The 23,780-nt window shown below is 41.2% G+C and overlaps 1 protein-coding gene across 3 annotated transcripts in view; it reads left to right on the forward strand.

Annotated features, from left to right (window-relative positions):
* apba2b (amyloid beta (A4) precursor protein-binding, family A, member 2b) overlaps positions 1-23,780 on the forward strand; it is a 91,678-nt gene that overhangs the window by 673 nt on the left and 67,225 nt on the right. For 2 of the 3 annotated variants that reach the window (XM_049560088.1, XM_049560104.1), the window contains exon 2: positions 21,288-21,338. The exons of the other annotated variant lie outside the window; for it this stretch is intronic. The gene's annotated coding sequence lies outside the window, so the exon portion shown is untranslated. The remainder of the gene's footprint in view (positions 1-21,287; positions 21,339-23,780) is intronic. 3 annotated transcript variants of the gene reach the window in all.

Consider the following 23,780-nt stretch of genomic DNA (forward strand, 5'->3'; position numbering starts at 1 on the left):
TCACATTTCTTAATATACACCCTACTACTCCACACTTGTCTTACACTTCAAATGCTCCAGTTCCTCCCATCCTTGGTGCTCAAAGTTGAAAACAGTGTGAGATAGAGTACACTGCTGCGTCTCCTCCTGCACTCCTGCATCTGATACAAGTTGTTTAAGAGCTAAATGTGAAATGCTTGTTGTATTTTGGGTGTTTGGTGGAGGACTTGTGTATCCTTAAGTGCCTGCTGTGTACCACTCTGTGCCAGTCCTGGCCACAGGGGAGGGCATTGCTGACAGGCGTAGTGTCTGGCTGTTCATTGTTCAGAGGGAGCAGGGGACAGGCTCGCAATGTCTGCTTTGCGATTTTATGTCCTTAGCTTTCTGTCCTCACCCAGGCGTGCAGAATGCATTTCAGCAGCCATCGTCCACTTGTGTGATAACTTCGGGCTGTCTGATGTTTACAGGACAAGCCCTGTTGGTTTCTAACACAACAGCAATGTTGTCCCAGGAGTTGAAGGCACAGTGGAATATACCACACAGTACAAGCTGCATTAGGTGCAAGCCTTATAGGTTTTACTTTAAGACTTCCATTCAGTACTTGGCTGTATTTCAAATGATTCAATGTGATAAACCTGAAAAAAAAATTCTATTCCATTAAAATGAAATTGGAGATGAACATTTGGATAGTAGGTTGCTGAGACTGTGGTGGAGAACCTCTGTGATTAAAAACATTAGAAATCACAAACCATGTAGCTAAGGAAGAAGACACAATCACTCGCATCTTATCTTTCATAACTGATTTACTTATCTGAATATGTGTGTAATGACTAGATGCTTCGTGACATCAAGAGTAAAGCTGATAAAATGTGTAAAAAATGTCCGTTAAAGTGATGCAAACAAAGAAGTTAACAGTGGTACGGAATAAAGATGGAAAAAGGGGGTGTGAGGCGTAGAGAACAATGGCTGTGCTGCAGCTGAGGAAGAGGGTGATGACCACTGTTGTAAAGTAGAGTAATGCATGGCTATTAGAAAAAGTGAGGGGCCCCTGGAGAGCCATGGTAGAAACCTACAAGGCCTTGGAGGACGCATGCAGCATATTGACTCGTGATGTTGAAAGTGGGAATGCAAAGTTTTCATTTTCCATCTTTTTCCTTGAGGTCTGAGCTCACCGGTTCCCCTGCTTTGTTTCCACATCTCCGTATAGCCTGGGATAGTTGTCTGTGTTGCACCTGCACTGAAGGACAAACAGTCTCCCTGCAGCCTGCTGGGATCGTATTCATGCTGCAGCCAGAGGATACTAAATTGGACTCTGGGGGAGGAGAGAGAATAGGGCAACAGCTTCCAGCCTTGCTGCACAAATTATGAAAGATAATAACTATTTGGAAATGTGTGATGAAGTTATTAGCCAACAAGACAATTAATCTAAAAGCAGTTGTTATGAGGCTTGGCTACATGAAAATATTCCTTTAGCCGCCCCAGCGTCATGGATGGCAGTGCCACAGGGAAATCGGTTATTATTATATAATATGTATAATATCTTCTTAAAAGATTTGCTCTCTAAGCTATGGATTTCACATACCAAAGATTTACGTTCTCTGCTCTGTTCATAGCATTGATGTGGGTGGAGGTACAGTAACAGTCTATTGTGCCCTTTGGCAAAAACAAAATATTCTATGATAATACAACCTATAGACAAGGCTACAGGGTGGGTGTTGATTTTTATGTTGCATAAAACTGTTGGAAATCCAAAAAGGCAATTGAAACGATGATTAATGATGAGGCTTTTGTGAGATAAGTGGTGCTGCAGCATTGTTACAGACAACTGTATTGCTGTAGAAAAGCTTTGTGCGAGCAATTTAGCCAGCAAATTCCTGTTGGAGCTTGAAGAGGACAGGCCGTGAACCATACTGCTGCTCTGTGTTAACTAGCAAACAGAGACATGCTGGGGAATTACAGATGAGGGGGGTAGGCATAAATAACACCTTAGCGCTTGTTGTAGGTTAATCTGCTGGAAATTAATTTAGGTGAACATAATTTTTAACTGGAACTGACCACACGTTATGCTGTTTTGATTTCTGGGTACTGTAGAGATGCATCTGATGGATGTTTTTCTTATTTTTTACTGTATCAAGTATGAGCAAATTGCCGAAAAAAGCCTATTGTCATTTCTCAGAGCCCAAGGCTATTGTTAAAATGCTTTTTAATCACACAAACACTCAAAAATCCAAAGATGTTTAATTACAGTCATATAAGAAAGGAAAGAAACAGCAAATCCTCACATTTAAAATGCAGAAACCAGCCATCAAAATTGTTTTCCATCAATTTTCTGTCGCTGAACATTGACTCATTGCTTCAGCAGTATTTTAGACTGTAGAGTCGGTATCTACAAACGTAACTAACTGTCTCCATTAGGTGGAAATCAGTGCATCAATATTTAAATATATGATGTCATCAGGCAACATTTCTCACTTGGTCTCATGTGCCAGCAGACCCATATACGGTTGTTTTTATGTGAGCGTAGGGTGCATAGCAATAAATCAGAAAAGACTCCTCTGTTCCAGTAAGACCACTATGGCTGCTGTCATATTGTCCCAAGAGTTGCTCCATTATTCACCGTCTGTGGAGGATTTATCTCCAGATGACATCATCACTACAGTCAGCCTCTCTGCTGCTCAGCTTCACACGCTATGCAGCCTGAGCTGTGCAATATTAGAGAAATCTGATACGTATGAATCACATATATGATTTCTAACTGAGTGGTCATGTGTCTGACTCACTTTCATTTCATGTGCATTTCCTTCTCATACAAAGGTGTCATATTCCCATACAGGATTCTCCCCCAGACATCTGATCACCCTGTCTTTGTTGGCTCAGATCTAGATCCAGATGCAGATAGAAAGAAACATTAATATTTTCTACTTTTATGATACACAGTTTTAGAGATTGTGCAGCCTTGGCAGCAGCGCAGCATGTGCTGTTTAAGTGCTTTGTCGCTTTATGTTGCAGTCAGCCATGTCAAGCTTAATTCAGAGGCAAAAACTTTGTTACGGCCAGCTGAAGTGGTCGATAGCGAGGAAGAATTAAAAGCTGACAGAAGCATTCCAGCTCTCCATGCGCTGATTGGAAAAATGCTGAACATTTCTATCCCGACTGGTTGTGTTTCATAAAGTAATCTGAAATAGCACTGTAACCTAATAGATCGACAGAGTGTGTACTTTGGTTTCTCATCTTCCCCCCTGCACTGCTTTGCTGGCTTTTCTATTTGCACTGTAAGGACTTTAATGTTTTTGGTTTCCAGCTTGGCCAGGAGCTGTTTTGCTTTTACTTTTTCTTCAGGGTTCAGAGACTAATCATGGTTCACTGTTCGTCACGAGAAGGCATAGTTTTCTGGTTCGCACGTGGGCTTGATTACAGCATCAAAACTTAGTCAGAGCTGCAGGGATAACTGACTCACTATCACATTTCAGATGATGATGTTGCTCCTTAGAAATATCCACATTATGTATTCAGCATTCATCCACAAAGTTGACCTTTTATATTCAAATTTGTATCCAGTGATCATGGCACACAGGGATGGGTATCGTTTAAAGTCACGATACCAGTGCTGATACCAGTGCCTTTAGAGTGATACGAATACCAGTAGAGCACTTCATTCAATACCCATGATGGGAATTGAATGGTGTGTTTGCTTTAGAGATTTTGCTGAATTTAGGTCGTGACATCTAGTGATTGAAGACACTGAAGCTGCTGGGTGTTAGCTTCGCACAGGGGGGTGGTTGTGAGAGTTCGCCCTGCTACACACACACAGTGACAGGGCTAACTGTTAGCATCACACTGCTTTTCATCTCTGGGTTTAATGACAGAGTCAAGCCGTTTTGATGTTGTAGGTTCGTTGGGATTATTTAACGGCATGACGTTGGATGTTAGCTGCTGCTGCTGCAGCTGTGTAGCTCATGCTTACTGGGCAGATGTTGAGCTGACCATCACTGGGAGGTTAGCAACTCTGGAGATGGCTGTAAGAGAAAGTCCGCTGAGCTGGCAAGGAGAGGACGCTCCAGGATCAGACCCTTGGTGCAAAAAGGATCGAATGCAGGTATCGTTTGACTGGAGATGTCTTGATACTACTTGGTACCAAGTTATTTCAGTACCGATACCCAGCTCTGATGCCACAATACATGAATGTGATGCTGGATTGAATCATATTTTTGTAAGCTTTAGCAATCTGACAAAGATACTGCTTTTTAAAGTTGTGTCTCTAAGTGACATCTAAAGGACTGCCATGTTATAACCACACAAAAGGCCAGACACTACAATATTTACAGTCAGTTGTCTGTAAATAAAGTATGAAAATCCTGAAGGAGTTGGGTCAGCCCTTGTTGTCCAGCTTTTGACATTGTTCTAGTATCACACACATGAATATGACAGCCATATCAGTGTTACTCAAGTTGTTTTGACAGCACTGTCTTATTCGATTTCAGTTTTTCCTTGAAAGTGTGATCTGTGTTTCTGCCTCTGTCATGCTTTCTTCTGAAACCACACTAGACTGCTTTGATTCTGAGACAGAGCTATCGCCTATAGCTTTCATCCACTGGTTACTATCGATCTGAAGTGGCTTGATCGCTCTTTGAGAGACTAAGCATTATTCTTGCTGACCCTTGGCCCAGGGCATATTGTGCTACTATTGCGCTGCACTACCAGGGAAAGGTAACATGCAGGAATCAAGGTCACACTCTGTGTCAGGCATTGTGAAGGAGGCACCGTTTCAACGTTTGTCATTTCATTGTTTGTCTTTGAACTGATGCTTCAGCTGGTGTAAAGAGTGCAAAGTCACTTTTAACATACTTTCTTTTCAAAGAAAAAGGAAAAGATTATCTCCTCTGTGTGGGTGATGAAGCTGCAGGATAACTTCCACAGAAGCTGCCTTCGCTATGCCATGTTATTTTTCTTTCGATATTCCCCTCTTATTGTCCGTAACGACTGTCCGTCCTGCTCCTCTGGTCCTGCTGTAAAATCCATTAAAGTTTGAGAAGTCAGTCCTAGAATTCATCAAACACTTGTCTTAACTCCCTCGACACTCTCCAACACATCAACGACCTGCACCTTCAAGTAATCAATATCGAAGCAGCGACGAGTTAAGGCATGAAGAGGTCTGGGAGAGATGTTGCAGACCGGCAGGATGTGTCGTTTACACTTTACCGAGTGTTCAAAAAGACACAATGCTGTGACGGCCAAGGTCACATTGCCTCTAGCTAGATGTTCTTAAAACACACAGGTAGTGTACTAAATCTCTCCTGACTGTCCTCCTAAATAAACATAGTAATATCGTCACTGCGGCCATAAATACCCCATTGTTTGTACACACGCAGTACGTTGCACAATCAAAACTCTTTTTATAGGTGCTCTTTTTTTGTGACTGCTGCTGGTGACAGAAATGGGATGCAAAAATATATCAAAGTTGACACCTTTGTCTTCTCAGAAATCTTGTTTTTTCATCAAAGGGAATTGAATTCAGAGTAATCCTTTAAAAAAGACAGTTGCGTCAATATTAGTAACGTGTAAGCATGCCTTTGCAAGCAGGAACTACTGAAGGTTCATTCCCAGCTGTTGCCTTATATAATATTTTTGTTGTTATCTGCTTAAGCATGATGATAAAATGCACCTTGAATACTTACCTGCATATTTATACATCACCATGTTTCCCACACTATGACCTGCTTTGCTGAGCAGTGGCTTTGTCCGGTTATATTGTGTCTAAAGTGACCTGCTGAGGCACACAGGGAATTAAGGCATATAAAATATGTTGATCAAGATAAATGCCACTAGCACACATCTTTTAAGCTGTACCTTTTATCCACTTTGCAGCCCCACATTTTACCTCTATTATAAACCAGCTACATAATATACTGTTTAAATGTTTGGAATTGCCTGCCACAAAAGCTTGATTGGCTGTGGTCAGATGGCTGAAGGGTCTTTGTTATGAAGGGTCTTTCTTGCTTTTAGCATGTAGAAAGACCTTTTTACAAATAAATGTTATTTTGCATTAAGAGTTTTGTACATGGAGCGCAAAACACTGTACAATGGTTCAACCAGACTGACAGCTGAAAGGGCAAAATGAGACAAAGGTACCTGTTAAACACGAGTAGAGTAAGTAGAAGCTCAGCACAGTAATGCCTGTAAAGAGCTGGTAATGACAGGTGTGTTGCGTTAGCAAAGCTATTCTTTGAACTTAACAGCAGAAACAAGTTAGTCAAAGGTAAGCACTATTGAAACTAGATCACCGTTTAAACCTTTTCAATCTGACCACTAGTCTGTAGAGATTCCAAAGAAGAATGGGCTACTAAAATATTTAGAGCCCAACATGCATGTTTGTGTGTGTATTAAGGAGAGGAGAGCCGATGATGATCAGAGCCGTTAGTCATGCCTCGTTTCCACTTACGTATGTGACTGGTGTCTGTGTCATACAGATGACACCTCGAATGTCTAATGCAAGGAAGTGCATTGCTTCACAGATGGATAGAAATCTGATAGAAACTACCTGTAGTCATGGGGGAGAGGGTAGTTTTGTCCGTTTATGCCATCCAGTAGTTTCAAATATGCGCTTGGAACATTACCATGACAAAAATGGGCCAATATTGCAGGGCAACAAAGCATGTTTTGTGAAATATTTAATTAAAAAGATATATTAGTGGCTGAATGAGCCGTAATGACAATCTTACTGTATATAACCATATTTTAGCAGAATAACATTACTCAGATTCACAATGTGTTAAAACTAGATATACAAGTCATTTTTAATCAGACAAACTCACTTGATGATCAACATAGGCAACTGAATTTAGCAGCTTGTTAGCTAAGCTAGCACACTGTCACACAATCTCTCCGAAATCCACCACAAAAGTTCAATTTTTGAAGTTCAACCTTTTTGATATCTGATGTACCTGTGAAACTCCGCCTTCCCATAATATTTCGGTACATTCAAGAAATGTAACTTTTTTGGTAGATTTCAGAGAGACCATATGACAGCGTGCTAGCTTAGCTAACAGACTGCCAACTAGCTAACAGGCTATTTTCTTCAATTTAGTCGCCTGTGTTGATTTTCAAGTAAGTTTGTATGATTAAAAAGAATCTAGTTTTAACACATTGTGAATCTGAGTAATGTTATTCCACTAAAATATGATTATACAGTACATTATATACATGCAGATTGTCATAACGACTTGTTGAGCTGTTCATACATCTTGCGGGCCAACATCTTCACTTATATGTTGCCATGCAATTTTGGTTCTGTTTTTGTCCCGGTAATGTTCTAAGCGCATATTCCAAACTACTGTTGGACGAAAAATTGACAAAATTAGGCTTTCCCCCATGGCCACAGGTCATTTCTATCAGGTTTCTATCCATCCGTAAAGGAATGCACTTCCTTGCATTGGACACTAGAGGCATCATCTGTATATTTAGGGATCTACAGACACCAGTCACATGCATAAGCGGACACAAAGCATCAGTCTCACATGTGGATACAAAAAACCTCCAGTTTTCCTCTGGGTATAATACTAACAGTACGTTTACCGGACTAGTATTTCTAGTGTAGACTAGCGAGGGTAGTGACATTTAATCAACTAGTGGACTAATCACAACAATACAGCCCTGACATGCAACACTGACAGAATATTGACTGAATGGAAGATTTAATTATTTAATTCTTCTTCTTTTGGGGCCAAAACTACCATTTTTAAGATAGCTATTACTAAAGGAAAAAAGAAAAACATCAGTATGACAGGTTATTCCAAACTTTTGAACAGTAGTGTATTTCATTATGTCAACATGGAAATATGGAGTGGTACTTCACGGTATTACACGAAGAACGTGTTCCTTCATGCTATTCTCTACTAGAATTTATGAATAATGAGTCTGTGAATATTATAGTTTAAACTGCAGATCATTTTTTCCAAGTGCGGTGGTGTCCCCTAGAATCAATGAGGTGATGCGTACACATCATTTCACCTCTCTTTATGGCATTAGCATGTAAATGAGTCGAAATCAGTTTCACACTCTGTGACTAAATCAGGTCACATTGGGAGGAAAGCAAAATGGCTAAGAAAGAAAGAAAGAAAGTGAGAGAAAGAAAGAGCAAAAGAAGCCCTTCTCCCACAGTGCTTGGTGAAAGAGAAACCCATTCATAGCGGCATTAATCATGGGTAGCACCAAAGAATCGCTCTGAGGCGACACCCAGAGAGAGACGGAGAGGGAGAGAAAGAGAGAGAGAGAGAGAGAGAAGCATTGAAACAGCATTATTCGTTAACTGATTCTGTCTGAATCAGTCTGCTTTCCCTTCACACTTCTGTCCTCTGTGATCTGGCTCAGTATAATTTAAACATCTGACTGTAGTTAGGTTCAGCTTTGAACATTTGTAGGTAACTAAAGTTATAAATGACTACAGTTCAAATGTTAGGTTGATATCTGTGATGACATTTAGTTGGCTGTGAAAGTACCTACAGTTCCATACCAAGATGAATAGCATCAGATATGAAATGTTAATTAAATATGCCACTGTCCTCTCTGTAGAGTGGAGTTTATTGTCTGATAACATCATCTGGTTTATTTCCTCAGACTGTAGAAAGCCCCTTCCAGACTAACTGTCTCTACAGGCTGAGTAACACTCCTTGTAACAAGTAAACAAATCTGTACATGTAAAAATTATGGAGTGCCCCTTTTTGAGCAAGAGCAAGAAAAGATAAAAGATTCATAAAAGAATACTGAGCTTCATAGCTTACCGTATCTTGACTTTTTCATCAGTATGGATCGAGCCCCAAAATGGAGCCCAACCCTAATATTTATCTATGACTTTAGTGCTACAAGACAACAGGGCGCAGGAACATGAAAAATATAAACCATAAAGCTGCAAGCAGCAGTCCAGGGCACCGAGCCAGAATGTATCTACCAAAATAGATCTCATAGATACAGAGAGGACATGCCAGTACTGAGAGGGCAAGCTGCAGGAGGTGTGCCAGGTGTTGTTGACATGAACATGACGCCCATAAATGCACACTTTTGCATTTATAGGAACATGTTATAGAGAGTCTGAAGTACAATCACAGGATCTTAATGTGTTTTTCACATCGGCTTCCTGTCACCCAACAGCCATTTCTGTGCTCACTAACGACCACAAAACTGCTCAGAACAGACCGAGCAGGCTTTAGTCCTTTCAGTGACACGTTTACCCTTGATCCTTACAGTTTAATTTTACAGTCATAGCCATTTTAATCAATGGTGCATGTTGTAGTTTGCGTGTAAAAGTGTTTTCAAAGCTGCACTGTATTTGTGCTGTATTAGATGTGTACTTTGTTAGAGTTCCCAGCATGTATTTTGCAAACTTGTAATGTCAGTGTTCATGAACATATTTGCATCCACTTCACAGGAAGCATAAGGTAGATGTCAACATTTGTCATGTTAGACAAGGTTCAGTCTTCCTCCAGAGTTTACCTTTTTATGTTGTAACATTTTGAGATTTATGCAAACAAAAGAGAAAGATGTAGGTATTTGATATGTATATGATCTCATTAGAAAACCTGGAGTTTCAGAGGAGCTAGCCTTGGCAAACGGTTGGTATGTTAGTTTATAAGGATATGTGTGTACTGTACGTGGGTTACTGATAGTGTATTCATGCATGACCTTAATATACCCATTTCACCAGCCCTCCTGCTGCGTTGTGAGTCATAACAGGACCCCTCTCCCTCAGTATGCTGTCACTTATGTCATTACTTGAGCCTGAGATGCATTCACCAAGCCTGCTCATTAGCTACCGCATTTGTTTGAGGAGCAGCATGACATTAGCATTTAGATGTACAGAGAGCCTCACCTGCTGCTGTCATTGTTGGGATGCGCAGACAAATTCACATCTGGTGAATTTCTCCTCTCAACAGTGAGGGATTGCTGCTATTCAAAGAAACAATGTTGTCTATAGGTCCAGAGGTAAATGTATTTCCATATACAATGCAGGGTGCTGTTGTTATTCAAGCATGGCGAATGTAAATCAGGCAGAAACTTGAATTGTTTCAGAGCAGCAGCCTCCGGGCCATTATTTCTATAGCCAGACATGTTTGTTGATTGACAGCACAGATGATTGTTTATCATTTGTGTGATAAAGCTGATGGAGAGCAAACAGATGGTTGTTTTATTGACAGTGTGAGAGTTGCTCAGGGAGGAGCAGGGAGAGAGGGGAACACACAGATGGAAATATAAAAGGGTATCACGAAGAAAACAGCAGGGCTGCCCCCTGGAAGTTGAAGATTCAAATCATCAGTCAACTGAGATTCTCGAGCACTTTTTATTTTGATTGTCAGTCAGTGTACAGTGTACCTCTGGGGCTCTTTCGGTCCCCAGATTTAGCTGCAGAGTGACTAACTTGGCTTGTTCATTATATTACCCCGTTCAAACTCTCAAAATCTGTATGGAGAAAAAAGAATGGATAGCTGAATATCTGTATTGAATAGCTAAATCTAATTTGACTGACATAATGCTCATTTGGGCACAGCCCTACAAAAACATTTAATTCAATAACGTTTTCCGTAAACCATAGGGGCTCATATATTTTGATGATTTTCAGCACACTTGATCCTCAGTGATTCTCAGTGAGATCAGCACCACTAGCAACCCAGTCACTTTAAAAAGTGTTGATTGATTTTAATGTTGATATAAAAAATATGGTATATGCTTGATGGCCCCAATCACACAGAAGGCTTTTGAGCAGCTGGTGGCGGCTTTTTGTAATTGTTTTAAATGAGAATGAAGCTTTTTGCACAGGTTTTTTGCATTGCGACACGCCTCACGTTTCTGCGCTCTGGGTGCCTGGCATTTTTGCTGGAGCGCTCTAGACTCCTCCAGCTGAAAAAACTTCAACTCAAAGCAGAAAAGCGCCCTACGTCATCTCTTTCCCCCTTGTCCAATCAATTTGAGAGGCAGGCCTTCTGTGGTGGTCATGACAACAGGTTTACAGTTGGTAAACAATAGAGGAGAAACTGGTGGTAGCCGTTGCTGGATACCCAGAGCTACGGCCCGACAATAGACAGCAGGTTGTCAAACTGCCCCTGAGTCATCTTAAATATGCCTGGAAACAGCCATCATGGAGGCGAAGCGCCTGGACCAACTGGTGGTTCTCCCCGTGATCCCCCCTCTTTATTAGGGTCTCATGTGCCCACACAGATCTCTGTTTCCCTGTGCCCAACAAACTATTTTTGTGATGGGGTGGTTGCCTGGAAACCATTAAAAGGTGCAGCAAGAGTTTTTTTCTCTAGTGGCATTAGATTTTTTAAGAAAGGCAGTTCGGTGCACCTTGCATCTTGCAATCTGCAAAACACTTTCTGTGTGATCGAGGCCTAATAGTGCCTTAAACCTAAATCTTGATGAATGATACACATAGATTTTGACCCTGTAGATTACAGTTTCACAGCAAGGATCAGTAAAAATTTGTCGTAGATGCATTCAGCTACAGAAGATCTGTAGCACTTGTCGACAGTGAAGGGAAAAAAACCCTGGGAGTTGAAGCTGAACATCAGAAGTTATTTGTTTGTTTGTGTTGAAATGCAAAGTTTCAATTGTGCAGTTTTGATTATAGAAAACAAGTGACGCACACTCTGGCTCCATATGCATATCTTATATTTTGATGACGTTGCAGCTTTTGTGCCTTCTTCAACATCAACAATCATATTGAGACACAGGTACACTGACCTGTTATATAGGCCACACCTTTGTCACACAGCTGCTAACGATTAGATGATCATGCTTCACCGTTACGCTGAGCAAGTCACACAGTCACATACACACAGTCACACAGCTGACAGTGGTTAGATCATCATGCCACACCATTAGGTAGAGCAAGACCCTCAGCAAATCATGACCTTTAAACCAAACAGTGTCAGAAGCTACAGCCGATCACAAGTCATCAAAACAAGTGACAACAGCCACTGCATATCCTGCCACATTTCAGTTTAACATACATTTTTCATACACATACATATTCAAAAATGTTAAAATACAGAAGTATTAAGTGGATTACTAATAGAGAGATAGCAAAAGTTAAGTCATCAGCTCTAAATGAACATCATGAACAACTTGAACTATATATCCACTGATATATTTAATCCATGCGGTGACAGGGTTCTCAGACGGTGGATCAGTAGTGTTCTCTCCTGGAAAGTAACACATCCAAATTACCTGCTCTTGGTGGGAGGGTTACCTTCTAAATCCTAATATATCTCAGAGAGGACACAGGGTGATTAAATTCAACAAAATGTGCTGCTACTGGATTATTCATGTTTTAACATCTAATTGTACTTCTGTGTTAAGCAATACCAGTTTTCAGTGCTCAACTGGTCTTTCAACATATGACTTACCACTAGGGCAAGTATTCAAGGAAATAACAGATTTAGTGGACCATGTGGTAATTCATTTTATAGGGATCTCTTCACCTGTATGAGGATGTTTGAAACTATTACAATGCTAAGTATAATCACAATGCCGTCACATATAGGTGCTAAAATACCTTGAGCTGGTACTGATTGCGGGGAAGGCAAATATAAGTGAACGAGACGGTCTCTTTAAGTTTTTTACCTCTTTAATATACCATGAGTGGTTGTACTTTGAATACACAGCTGAGTTCAGAATCAGATTCAAGTATATGCCAGTGTTTTATTATTCCCTTTATCTGTTCTGCACCGTTAGAATACTCAGTTGTAAATATACCATGGTTATTTGATTTCACTGTAGGTTTACGTTTTAAGAGATCCAATCTGGATCTATCTTTTATTTCAGTAGCAGCATGATGTAGGACAGATTTCCTGTATCCTCTTTGTTGAATTTTTTTTCATTCCCCTCATATTCTTGTCAAAATCATCAGTTTTCTGGCAAATATGTTTTATGCAAATACTCCACACACAAGATTAGATGTTACTGAATTAGTATGTTGCGTTTGAGTTCCAGTTCAGTTTCTTTAAGACAGATTCAAACATTGAACGACACCACCTGAATGTGACGGGTGGTTGTTGCAGGTTTCATTGCAACACTGACTTGTGCTTTTAAATTATTGTAGAGCAATGGCATTCAAGTTTCATTTGATCTAACTGCTATGACATCTGGGTGCGCCTCCATAACAAATGACTCCGAACCTCGGACAGCACATTAGCATTAACCTTCTGACCGGGGGTAAGATGGTAAGGTTGTGTGAGGATATAGCCAGTCAAGCAGAGACTGATGTGCAGCATCCATCTATGCTGCCATGCTGTTATGTGTTCTGGTGAAGGCTGATGAAAAAATGTAACACCCCAGAAACCTCAGTAACACATCAAAGACCAGACTCAGCAGGTACCTTTTTTATTGCACGGCCACACCTTCCTCTTTGTTCTGTGGTGCTGTTATATAGGCCATCTTTCTATTGCCATTACTCACCTCATGGGTTACAGTATCAGCAGGAAGGATCGTATAACACTTCAGCACTGTCAAAAAGCAGACAATGAGGATGTGCCTTTTATTTGTGGGTCCATTTTGTTGTTTGTTGGTTGGCTATAAGGATACAACGTCAAACATGGATGATGTAACAATATGTGATATTTCAAGGGCAGCGTCAGTGGTGATATATTTTAAGAAATATCTGGGGGTGGAATATTAGGCACTAAAATACTAAGTGCACAGTAGATACACTGGAACTCGCTCAAAAATCTTTTATATTCCTGTATTTTCCATCAATTTTTTATTAGTCAGTTATTTAATCAATTAATGGAGAACACCAAATGTATGTATTAATCTTATCTATTACTTTATTGTTGTTAGTAAGTCACTGAAATTTCATATGTTTCATATGTTGGCACGAAAATCAGTACAGGAGCGACAGGTCTGTGTCTAGGTGGCTGTGGTGATTGTCCGAATGAGTGTCTTTATGTGGACGTCAATATCCAATCATTATTAGAGGCCTTTCATTGAGCTTGTGCATATTAACATACAATGTACACAGTGGCTCTGTGTTTTGAAACCCTGAGGAAATACCCAGGGTTTGCTGACTTCATTGTGGCGAGTCGATTTTCCGTTTGGTGAGTAAATCACACAGAGCTACCTGCCATACTGGTGGGTAAATGTTTGTACCAAAATAGATATATAATAAAAAAAGGATGATGAGGCTCTACCCCATTTTGGTGTCATTTAGAGACTCACTGCTCTGTGGCTTCTCTGCTGTTGAAGTTTCACATAAACACACGCATACTACAGATGTGTTTTATGAGTATCTGAATGGTACCATGAGCTGATCGTCTTGAACACTCCTAGATTTGCGGCACTGTTTGCACCAGCTGATCAAGTAAAATATCACTTGCCGCCAATCTGGTGCTCGCTACAGTGATGCTACTGGATAGCAGTGTCTTGTGAGTTGCACCCATATTTATGACGGTAACAAAATAATAACACAGAGCCTCTGTAGTCTGAACAAAGATGGCAAACAGCTTCACTCTTTTCATTCTTACCTTCCAGAGTAAAAACCATAGACGTACAATGTGTCAGTGCTAACCAGATGTAACTTTTTCACATACTGTTGTTGTGAGGAGTTGTTCAATATATTGAAATTGTTTTCCGTCAGATTTCTGTTTGACTTCTTCTCTAAGTTTCTATTGAAGCTAAAACCTTATCATCTCAGTGAAATGTATTGAAACAAACGTACATGTGACATGAAAAGGCAATTTATTATTTTAGTTGGTAAAAAATATGCTCAGCAGGTGGATTTTTTTCATCTATTAGCCCAATTGGCCAGTGATTCAGACAGTAAATTTCGGACACCGCCTGCCATAGATGGACGTGCACCTCCCCTGAGATGTAGCTACACTTAGCACGTAGCCAGGCAGACCTCCTGTTTATTTTTTAACTGAAAACTATTTCCCTGAGTGGAAATGTGTTGTTCTCAGTCACTCTCATGAGAGTAGAGGAAAAGTCCGCTAGCCGCTAAGTTATGCAATGGGAAATGCCATAGGCTCATGCTAATAATGTTAGCATGATGTATAAATGTGTCTTGCAAAACACAGCTGTTTTCTCAGTGAACCTTTTGAGTTACAACTGAGCTGAATTTTGTACCTTTACTTAATGTTGTTTGTATTAAGTCATGTTTTATTTTTGTTTAAGGTGTGTTTAATCAGTTGAACTTCACTGCATTCCACAGATACTCAACACAATGACATAGAAATCACACTGCCAACTAGTGTTTTGGTGGTGTAATTGCAGAGTGATCCAGACACACCACCGCTCAAAACTGTGTAGGGCATTTACATAGGCTGTGGCGTACAACTATAAATCAGCCTTTAAAATGTGTACACTGTTCTATAGGGTACGCATCTACACAGGGTCAAAACAATGCTAAATATTGCTTACATCATCAGTAGTGCTGTCTAATGTTAGTCTGTATTTTAAGAGTTAATCAATTTGGGAGTTATAGCAGGCTCCAATCTACTTGTTTGTTGTGGTAGTAGGCATAACCTATTTACATTTTGATCAGGGATTGCACCTTCAGGGCTTAGTCTAAATAGCAGAGAGAATCAAAGTGCCACCTGTTTTGTTGTGTTTTACAACACAAACAAACCTAATTACAATAAATAAGAGGTGCTTAAAGCGATATACACAGTTTACATTGTGTAGTAGTGTGCAAATTCTAATATCTTTTAACCACAGCTAACAACCCGACAGAAAAAGCACAAGTTTTAGGTTTGCCATGTATTCAGACCTTTCTGTGAGGTATTGTGCATCTCTAGACACATTAACACACAACACTGAACATGTAGTACACCGCATAAAACTAACTGCAGAAACACTGCATCAAAGAGTTTCACGTTCCTTCTAATTTGGGTCCAGGAGGCATTATTAGGTCAGAATAGAGGTTCCACACCTCAGCAATAAGCTAATAAACAGTCGGTTGATTTGGTTGTACATGCTGAAATTGGAGCTGTCTGTGCTGACCTCTCAGCCTGGGATGGGTTGAGGCTTACTGAGGAATACTAATGAGAGAATTAATAGAGGTGGGTTTGAATTGAATAGACAACGACTTTGAAAATAACGACATGAGTTCTTGTGTCAGTGCACACAACACTACTTTGTCACTCCCCTGTCGTGATGTTCTACACAATATTATGCATCATATCCTTAACTCTAAGAGCATCGCTGGAATAATGTTGTGTAGATGTATTCCTCTAAAAACTGACTGCTGAAACAGCGCTCAGGGTAAAGCTGAAGGTCAGGACATCCTAACTGGACTGTTAGCAGCCAGCGGCCTGTTTATCTCCACTCTGCCTTAGAGCCCCCTCATTTCATTCTGTGCTCCATCTTTACGTGCCTCAGGTCTGTAATTCAGAAAAGAGAGCTTAGTTATTGCTCTGGGACAGGAGGTCACGACAGCATGGCAGTGAGCAACCTTGTAAAAATGTTGACGGGGTGTAAAATACCATGGAACAGCTTATGCAAGGATTTTGAGTGAACAGGGTACTGTAAGCTTTGCCTGCTATGACATGGGAGTGAGGGATGGACATCAGTGTGGATAGATTTCCTGCTGGAGATGGGCTTTGATGAGTTGAGGTGTAGGTGTGCATACAAGTGTTTTGTGCATCTGTCAGCTTGTTCTAACTTTATGCCTGTTTGCCCAGTGTGTGGGGAAGTCATCATTGCATTATGTTTTTCCCCTCAGACAAAGTCTATGCTTTTTTCTTTTAGTATGTACTGCAACTATCCTTAAAAAGTACTTACTGTTGCATGCAGTATGCACACAATTGCGACACACTACTTCCTAACGTTATGCCTTAAATGGAGGTCAACCCTGGGCAGCTCTCATGTTGTTATTTTGCAAGAAGTAATAACTGTACATATTGTAGTTTCTAACAGATCATATTCACGTCATCAAAGTTACATAGGCTATGCAGTTCTCTGTCATTATTGTTTAATACTGATACCCTTTTGTTGTCGGTTATACTTCTGATTATTTTATTAAATTAAACAATTAATATTCCAATTTATTAATAATTGAATGGTCATCAGTCACCTGAATGCGCTTTCATCCATCATTGCAGCTTCAAACAGCTGTCAGTGAGCTGTCAAGCTGTCGTCTGTTTGCAGCTCAGTCGATGTGATGTATCTTTAGCTGCGCAGATGATTGTGGGTCACGATATCCAGAATATGGCATACTATATAGTGTGGCAGTATGGGTATTGGAACGCACTGTATATGTTTAAAAAAAATCTGCTTCGCCCCCCCGGTGGCTGGTGACATTCTAGGTAGGTCTTAACATGCTGATGTGTTCAAGTGTCCGTTTTCTGATGAGTTTGGTTTTAATTAGTTATTTAATGCTATTTAGAGGTTGTGTGCATCATGGTTGACAGTTGTGTGTGTCAGTTGGCGTACTCACGACTGAGTCAGGCTAATGGTGCTGAGTCGGAGGGATACATGGGCTGGCACTCGATTCACTGCTCCACTCCCCGACTGCTACTGCACAGGCTGCTCTCCCTCATTTAGAGATCCATAATCTATGAATATGCAGATGCTTTGGACACAAGATGTCTCCTTCTTCACTCTAAAGTCCATTATCAGTGTTTGTGGCCTGCAGGCTTCAAGTTTGAAAATCACTCTGGTGTAAATTGCTGAGCTCTAAGGTGAGCACAGAGAAGCTCCCCCCTTTTGGACATATTCATAGCTCACCCACCACAACATGAAGGATGTGTATCAGCAACAGACGGAGGGTCTTTTTTTTCTCCTGTTTAGTCCTGTCTCTTTTTTCCATTTCTTGTCAGATAGCATCAAGTACTACTGCTCTGTATTGGCACTGAGTAATATGGCACTCTGCTGGCAGTCTGCTGTTTTTCTGAGTGACAGTGCGAGGCACAAGTTAACTGTTGAAGAGTTTGCACATTTAAAAGTGTGGTATGATAACCTACATGGTGTTGTCTATATACAGAACATTTTAGTGCAGAGCCTGGGGACAAATACATGGTATGTAACTACTCTGATTTGCCCTGCAAAAATAAAGGATGTCCTTTTTAATTGCAGATGATTATGCTTAACAAGCCCATTATCAGCATCTTTTAAGATTGCTGGTGTGGCTTCTTGAGGCTGGTGTGGGGGGAAAGAGTTACACATTTTCTCATTTGTATTCAATCACATGCTCATGTGCACTCTGATTTGCCTGTCTTTTTTTCTGGGTTGAATGCTCACAGCTAATTGTTTGTAGCACAGTACAACCACTCTTGAAGGAATGATCTATGACAATGGTAAGGGAATTTAGGAAAACAGACGCAAAGGCAGCTCTAACAGTTAATGGTACAAAAGAGAGGAATTTATGTAGGTTAATAGGGAAGCTGTGATAAAATGCTTTGCCATGTTTGCTTCACATTATCTAAGATAAAACAGTGCTGGGAATGAGGCAGTACAACAGCTCAAGATTCCTAGATTGCCTAACTCAAGTATCTCTTCTTTCTAAATGTTGTCTCCCTTTGGGTTAGCCGTAAATGTGATCTGCTGAGTGTTTTGTCTCAAACACTGTTTCGCTGCAGTGTGCTGCAGTGTGAGTTGGACCTGTGGGACCAATACAAGCCTCAGGGCTGTTGGCAAGTAGGAGGAGGGGAGCCATGGTGAGCTAGAGTGGTGGTTAGATAGGAGAGACATTGTCATTGTGACTACTTTGAACACAAGCTGTGGGTGTTGTGTATTTCCTAATTTGTGGGGACGAAAATTTGCCATCGCTTTGTGGGGACTGACCTAAAATATGGTCCCAACAAGAATAACAATGTTTTAATCTAAGGATTTAGACTTAGTTTTTAGGTTAAGTTATGCCGAGGATATGGTTAGGGTAAGTGTTGCAATTGAGCATGTAGATGTCATGGTCTGAGTTGGTGCATACCGTCAGGGAAAGTCAAAACAACGTTGTCTTGGATATCGGTTTTTGTTTTAGGATGTTTGAAAACAAATGGATGGAGAAGTCAGCATATTCTTCATGTACTGTGTATTTACATTCTATGGATAATTTTATCATCCTGATTTTCTCTACTATAGTTTTATTATGTTGGTTATTCTCTTCTGTTCTGTTTCTCTTTATCTGAATCAAGGGTCCAAGGACAGAGTATCTCGTATGCTTTGCAGATTATAAAGAAGCATAGCTGTAAGTTATGCATGATTAGGGGCATGGCTGCTCTAAGTGACAGGCTGAATAAAACAAGATGGCGACAGCTGAAATGCAGAACTTGAGGCTTCAAAACGGGAGTGCACAAACTAATGGGTGACGTCAGAGAGGCTATGTTAATTATTTATACAGGCTATAAGAGAAAAAAGCCCCTTGAGGCAAATTTGTGGTACAAGGAAATATGAATATAATTGAATTGGCTTGATTTAAGAACCTATCTTGCTGCTTTCCTTTCAAATGAATTTGTATAGCTGCTTTCTTCTTACACTGATTCTGTGTTCACACTACAACAACACAGCAACGTGCTACAAGTCACTTTGAAGATGCAGTGAGGCGTCAACTAGTCATTTGTTTTTGTTTCTAGCTGTGGTACTGTGTTATTTAGCTTAGTTAACTGACACTATGCTAGCTTTATGTGCATTGCCGTGCAAACAGGGATGCAATGGGGCAGCGAGATGTGATGTCAGAATGAGGATCAGATGTTGATCAAAGGCATAGATATTTATTTGACCCAAAAGAAACTTGTTGAAACTCAGTCAAGTTGGTTTGTGGCAAGTAGCAGACACAAACAAGCCCGTCACGATGTAACTACATTAATGAGCGTTTGAGCAACACGAAGCTGGTCAGGCTGTTGTTGTGTTGCTCGTAGTGTGAACATAGCATAAGGTGTTTGTCATCTCTTCTTGTCCTGTCTACCAAACTTTGTATTCCCATTCCATGAGTCAGCGGGTGTTGATCACTTGCAGTCCAGAAGGCTATTTTGCTATACACTCTCTCTCTGCAGCATTTGGCCAGATAAGACAATAAAACTCTGCTTAGGTGCAGCATAAGTTGTTTTGACTACTTGCGTAAAGCCAGCTGTTTTTGAAGAAAATTTTCATCTGTCAAATTGATCATTAGTTACTGCAAAGCTAAGTGGAAATCACTCGATCTCTTGAAATTTTTGATTTTTGTATAATTAGCGAATCATCATGACAGATTAGGTATTTTGCCATCTAGCACATAGCTGCCACCGCTGCTGTCTACATCACATCCTGCACCTACTTCGTTTTTTTACCCCCCTTTTAACCCCGCCACTTCACTCACCACTACCCCTGCTGGCTGTTGGAAAAGGGCTATTGAGCTGACACCGACAGTGTGGACGCTGCTAGTGTGTTTTCTGGTTAATCTGATCCAACTGCTGAGTGGGGACAGCAACTTGAGGCTGTCACAAGGGGTCTCAGGCTGTGAGGATGAGATATGACATGTGGCCTTGGCTCAGTGGCAGATGGTGAAACCCTGCTGCCAGAGTTTTGGAGAGTGTTGTTGAGCAACAGTAACATTGCCAGTTTCACCAGGTTTACTGTAACCCCTACTCTGAAATTCTGCCGCTGGCCAGTCGCTCTCGTTAGGCCACATCTCTATCTCAAACAATGGAGGCATGACAAATGCCTTCCATGAAAAGTCTTGTCAGGAGAGAAGCACTGGGTTTGGTTTAAAGTAGGATCTGATCACAAGTCCTGGAGCACATTTGGCTTTAACCTTGCCAGAAGCTGAAGCTCATTACACTAGATGCAGATAAGAGCAGATCAAATGTCAAATGTTATTTGCTGTTGTTTGCATAAATTCAATGACAATACACTTTTACAAGCGTTGGTTGATATTTTCTTTCTGAACAGTTAGTAGATTTGTATGAAAAACATCACGGCCAATCCAACTTAACTTTCAGCTTCACTTCATATAACATTCTTGTATTACTTTCCTATAACAATATTGTAGTTATAATAATAATGTATAATTGTTATGTAGAGAACAGTGTCCGTGTGGATCTGCGTCAGGAAACTTTGCACAAGATTTGCAGAGCCCATTTTCATCCTTAGCATAATGCAGTTGCAAAAACTTCTATTATGAATGTGGGTCTTTGTTGATGCCAGTGACAAACAGCCCACAGCATCACTCTCAGTTTTGTGAACTAACTATGCCCAAATAATCCCATTTCTCATCATTGCCCCCTGTACCTTCTGCACATCTAGGCAAGAGGAAGAGATCAAAGCTCAGTCTTCACGTTGAACTGTGTGTCTTTCATGTGGGTTGTCAGTTTGATGCTCAGTTTGACGCTCTCTCCCCTTTTGTGTTTTAGGTCATCGCCTGGAGCAAACAGTAGAGCTGCTCTGCCTACCTACGGATATCAGTGAGTTGGCTTTACTGTGCCTTGGCAGGTTATTACAGTATACTGAAGAGTGTGGGAGGAATTCTTATAGTGCCACATGAGAAGCTGACAAGTTCTCCCAGATTGTGGAGACAGTTCAGACTTTGCAAATGTACCCAACAATAATGATAGGATGACCACTGTCCAATGTTGTGTGTGTCTGTGTACTGGTACACTCAGACCTGTTGCTGGGCACTAAATAGGCAGACACAGCAACCTCTGAGCCCTAGGGAGCTCCTTATCTTGCCTGGCTGTCCACTGAGTCATGCCATTGGGGCATAGAAACAAAGAAGGGATGAGATGAGCAGATGGAATAATAACTAAAAGGGTGGAAGAAATATGGAAGGGAAGGGTCAAGATATTTTTTGTGTGGAGCTTTATTAAACAAGGTGGCAAGGATAATTTTTAAGGGTGCATTAAAGCTCATATCTGTAATGCTTTTACTTCATATCTCCATGGTGGAGCATTGCAAAACAGAGATTTTGTGCTATTTAATAATGCTGGCTTTTAAGACAACTGCCAATAACCTTGGTTCCTGACAGAGCAACTCACACACTTCACACTGTGTTAGTATTTTTACACATTATGGACAAAGCCTATTAATTGATATCACACTTCCCTATCGGGCACATTGTAATGCTTTGCAATGGCTGACTGAAAAACATCAAACTACCACACAAACCTTCACAACATCTCTGCAATATTTGTTCACTTTCACATCACTCCATATACCTCTCACTGAGTTACTGAGTTCGGTGGCATAACTAGCATGCACTGGGGCGGTTTGCAGCCGAGCGTGAAGCGATCAGGATGTGAGTCAGTACCTCCTTGTCAGAGACCATGGTTCTCTGCCAGAAACGGTGGATTGCCCCCTCTGGGTTGAGAGAGAGTTGCTTCCCAAAGTGAAAAAGTTCAAGTACTTTGGAGTCTTGTTCATGAGTGAGGGTAGAATGGAGTATGAGATGGATAGGCGGTTTGGCGCAGCATCAGAAGTGATGCAGGCACTTCACCAGACCGTCATGGTGAGGAGGGAGCAGAGCTGGAAGACAAAGCTTTCGATTTACTGGTCCATCTACGTCCCAACCCTCACCTATGGTCATTAGCTTGGGGTAGTGACCGAAAGAATGAGATCGAAGACATAAGTGCACAAAATGAGTTTCCTTTGCAGGGTGGCTGGGCTCAGCTTAAGCGATAGGATGAGCAGCTTAGACATCCAAAGGAAACTCGCTGCTCCTTCGCATCGAAAGGGGCCAGTTGAGGTAGTTCAGGCGTCTGATCATAATGATTGGGCACATTCAACCGGTAGGAGGCCCCGGTGCAGACCCAGAACACGCAGGAGGGATTGTATATATCTTGTCTGGCCTTTGAACACCTGGGATCCCCTAGGAGGAGCTGGAAAGCATCGCTGGGGAGAGGGATGTCTAGAGTTCTTTGTTCAGCCTACTGCCCCTAGACCGAGCCCTGGATAAGCAGATGAACATAGATGGAGGGATGGATGGATGGATGGATTGATGGATAGATGAATGGAGTGGCATAACTAGCTTAGTAGAATGGACCTGCTCTGTTATTAGGGTTGGATACTGTTCAGAGTAGATCATTAGCGGTACTGGTTGTGGTTGTTGGCATTTGGTACCCAATGGTACCTTTTTTCTGTAAGGTACGTTTTTACGTAGCCAGACCTAGCGCTGTTTTAGCGCTAGAGAAAGGTCTGGAATTACCAATTAGCTTTCTACTAATCTTAGAGATAGAGTAAGGAGCTCGGACATCCGGAGGGAGCTCGCAGTATAGCTGCTGCTCCTTTGCGTCGAAAGGGGTCAGTTGAGGTGGTTTGGGCATCTGACCAGGATGCCTCTTGGGCCCCTCCTGCTGGGGGTGTTTTGGGCATGTCCCACTGGATGGAGGTCCCTGGGCAGACCCATAACATGCTGGAGGGATTACATATCTCATCTGGCCTGGGAATGACTTGGGGTCCCCCAGGAGGAGCTGGAAAGTGCTGCTGGGGAGAGGGATGTCTGGTGTGCTTTGCTATGCCCGCTGCCCCCGCAACCTGACCCCGGATAAGCGAATGAAAATGGATGGGTGGGTGGATATAAGGTAAAAATGCCCTGGTTTGTGTTGTTACTTTAAAGAAATCAGAGTCACCTTGGGCAGCATTAAGCCCATGATGCAGCAATGTGCTGTTCCAAAATAGTGTCGAGTGAACTTGTTTTGGTGGAAAATTTGCATGTGGGAAGGCAAGCATTGTCATTCAAATGGCCCTACAAAAGAAAATGCCACAAAAAAGGTTAATAGATGGAAGTTGACAATGCGATTCAACTTTCAGTGATAAAAATGACAAAGATAATTTGAGCTCTAGAGGTGAAGCCTGACTATACCTAAGCTCTGGAGGAACTCACTAGACCTTTAAAACCCCAGACAGTTTGC

Source organism: Epinephelus fuscoguttatus, linkage group LG2 (genome assembly GCF_011397635.1).
Source record: "Epinephelus fuscoguttatus linkage group LG2, E.fuscoguttatus.final_Chr_v1".
Classification (NCBI taxonomy): domain Eukaryota; kingdom Metazoa; phylum Chordata; class Actinopteri; order Perciformes; family Serranidae; genus Epinephelus; species Epinephelus fuscoguttatus.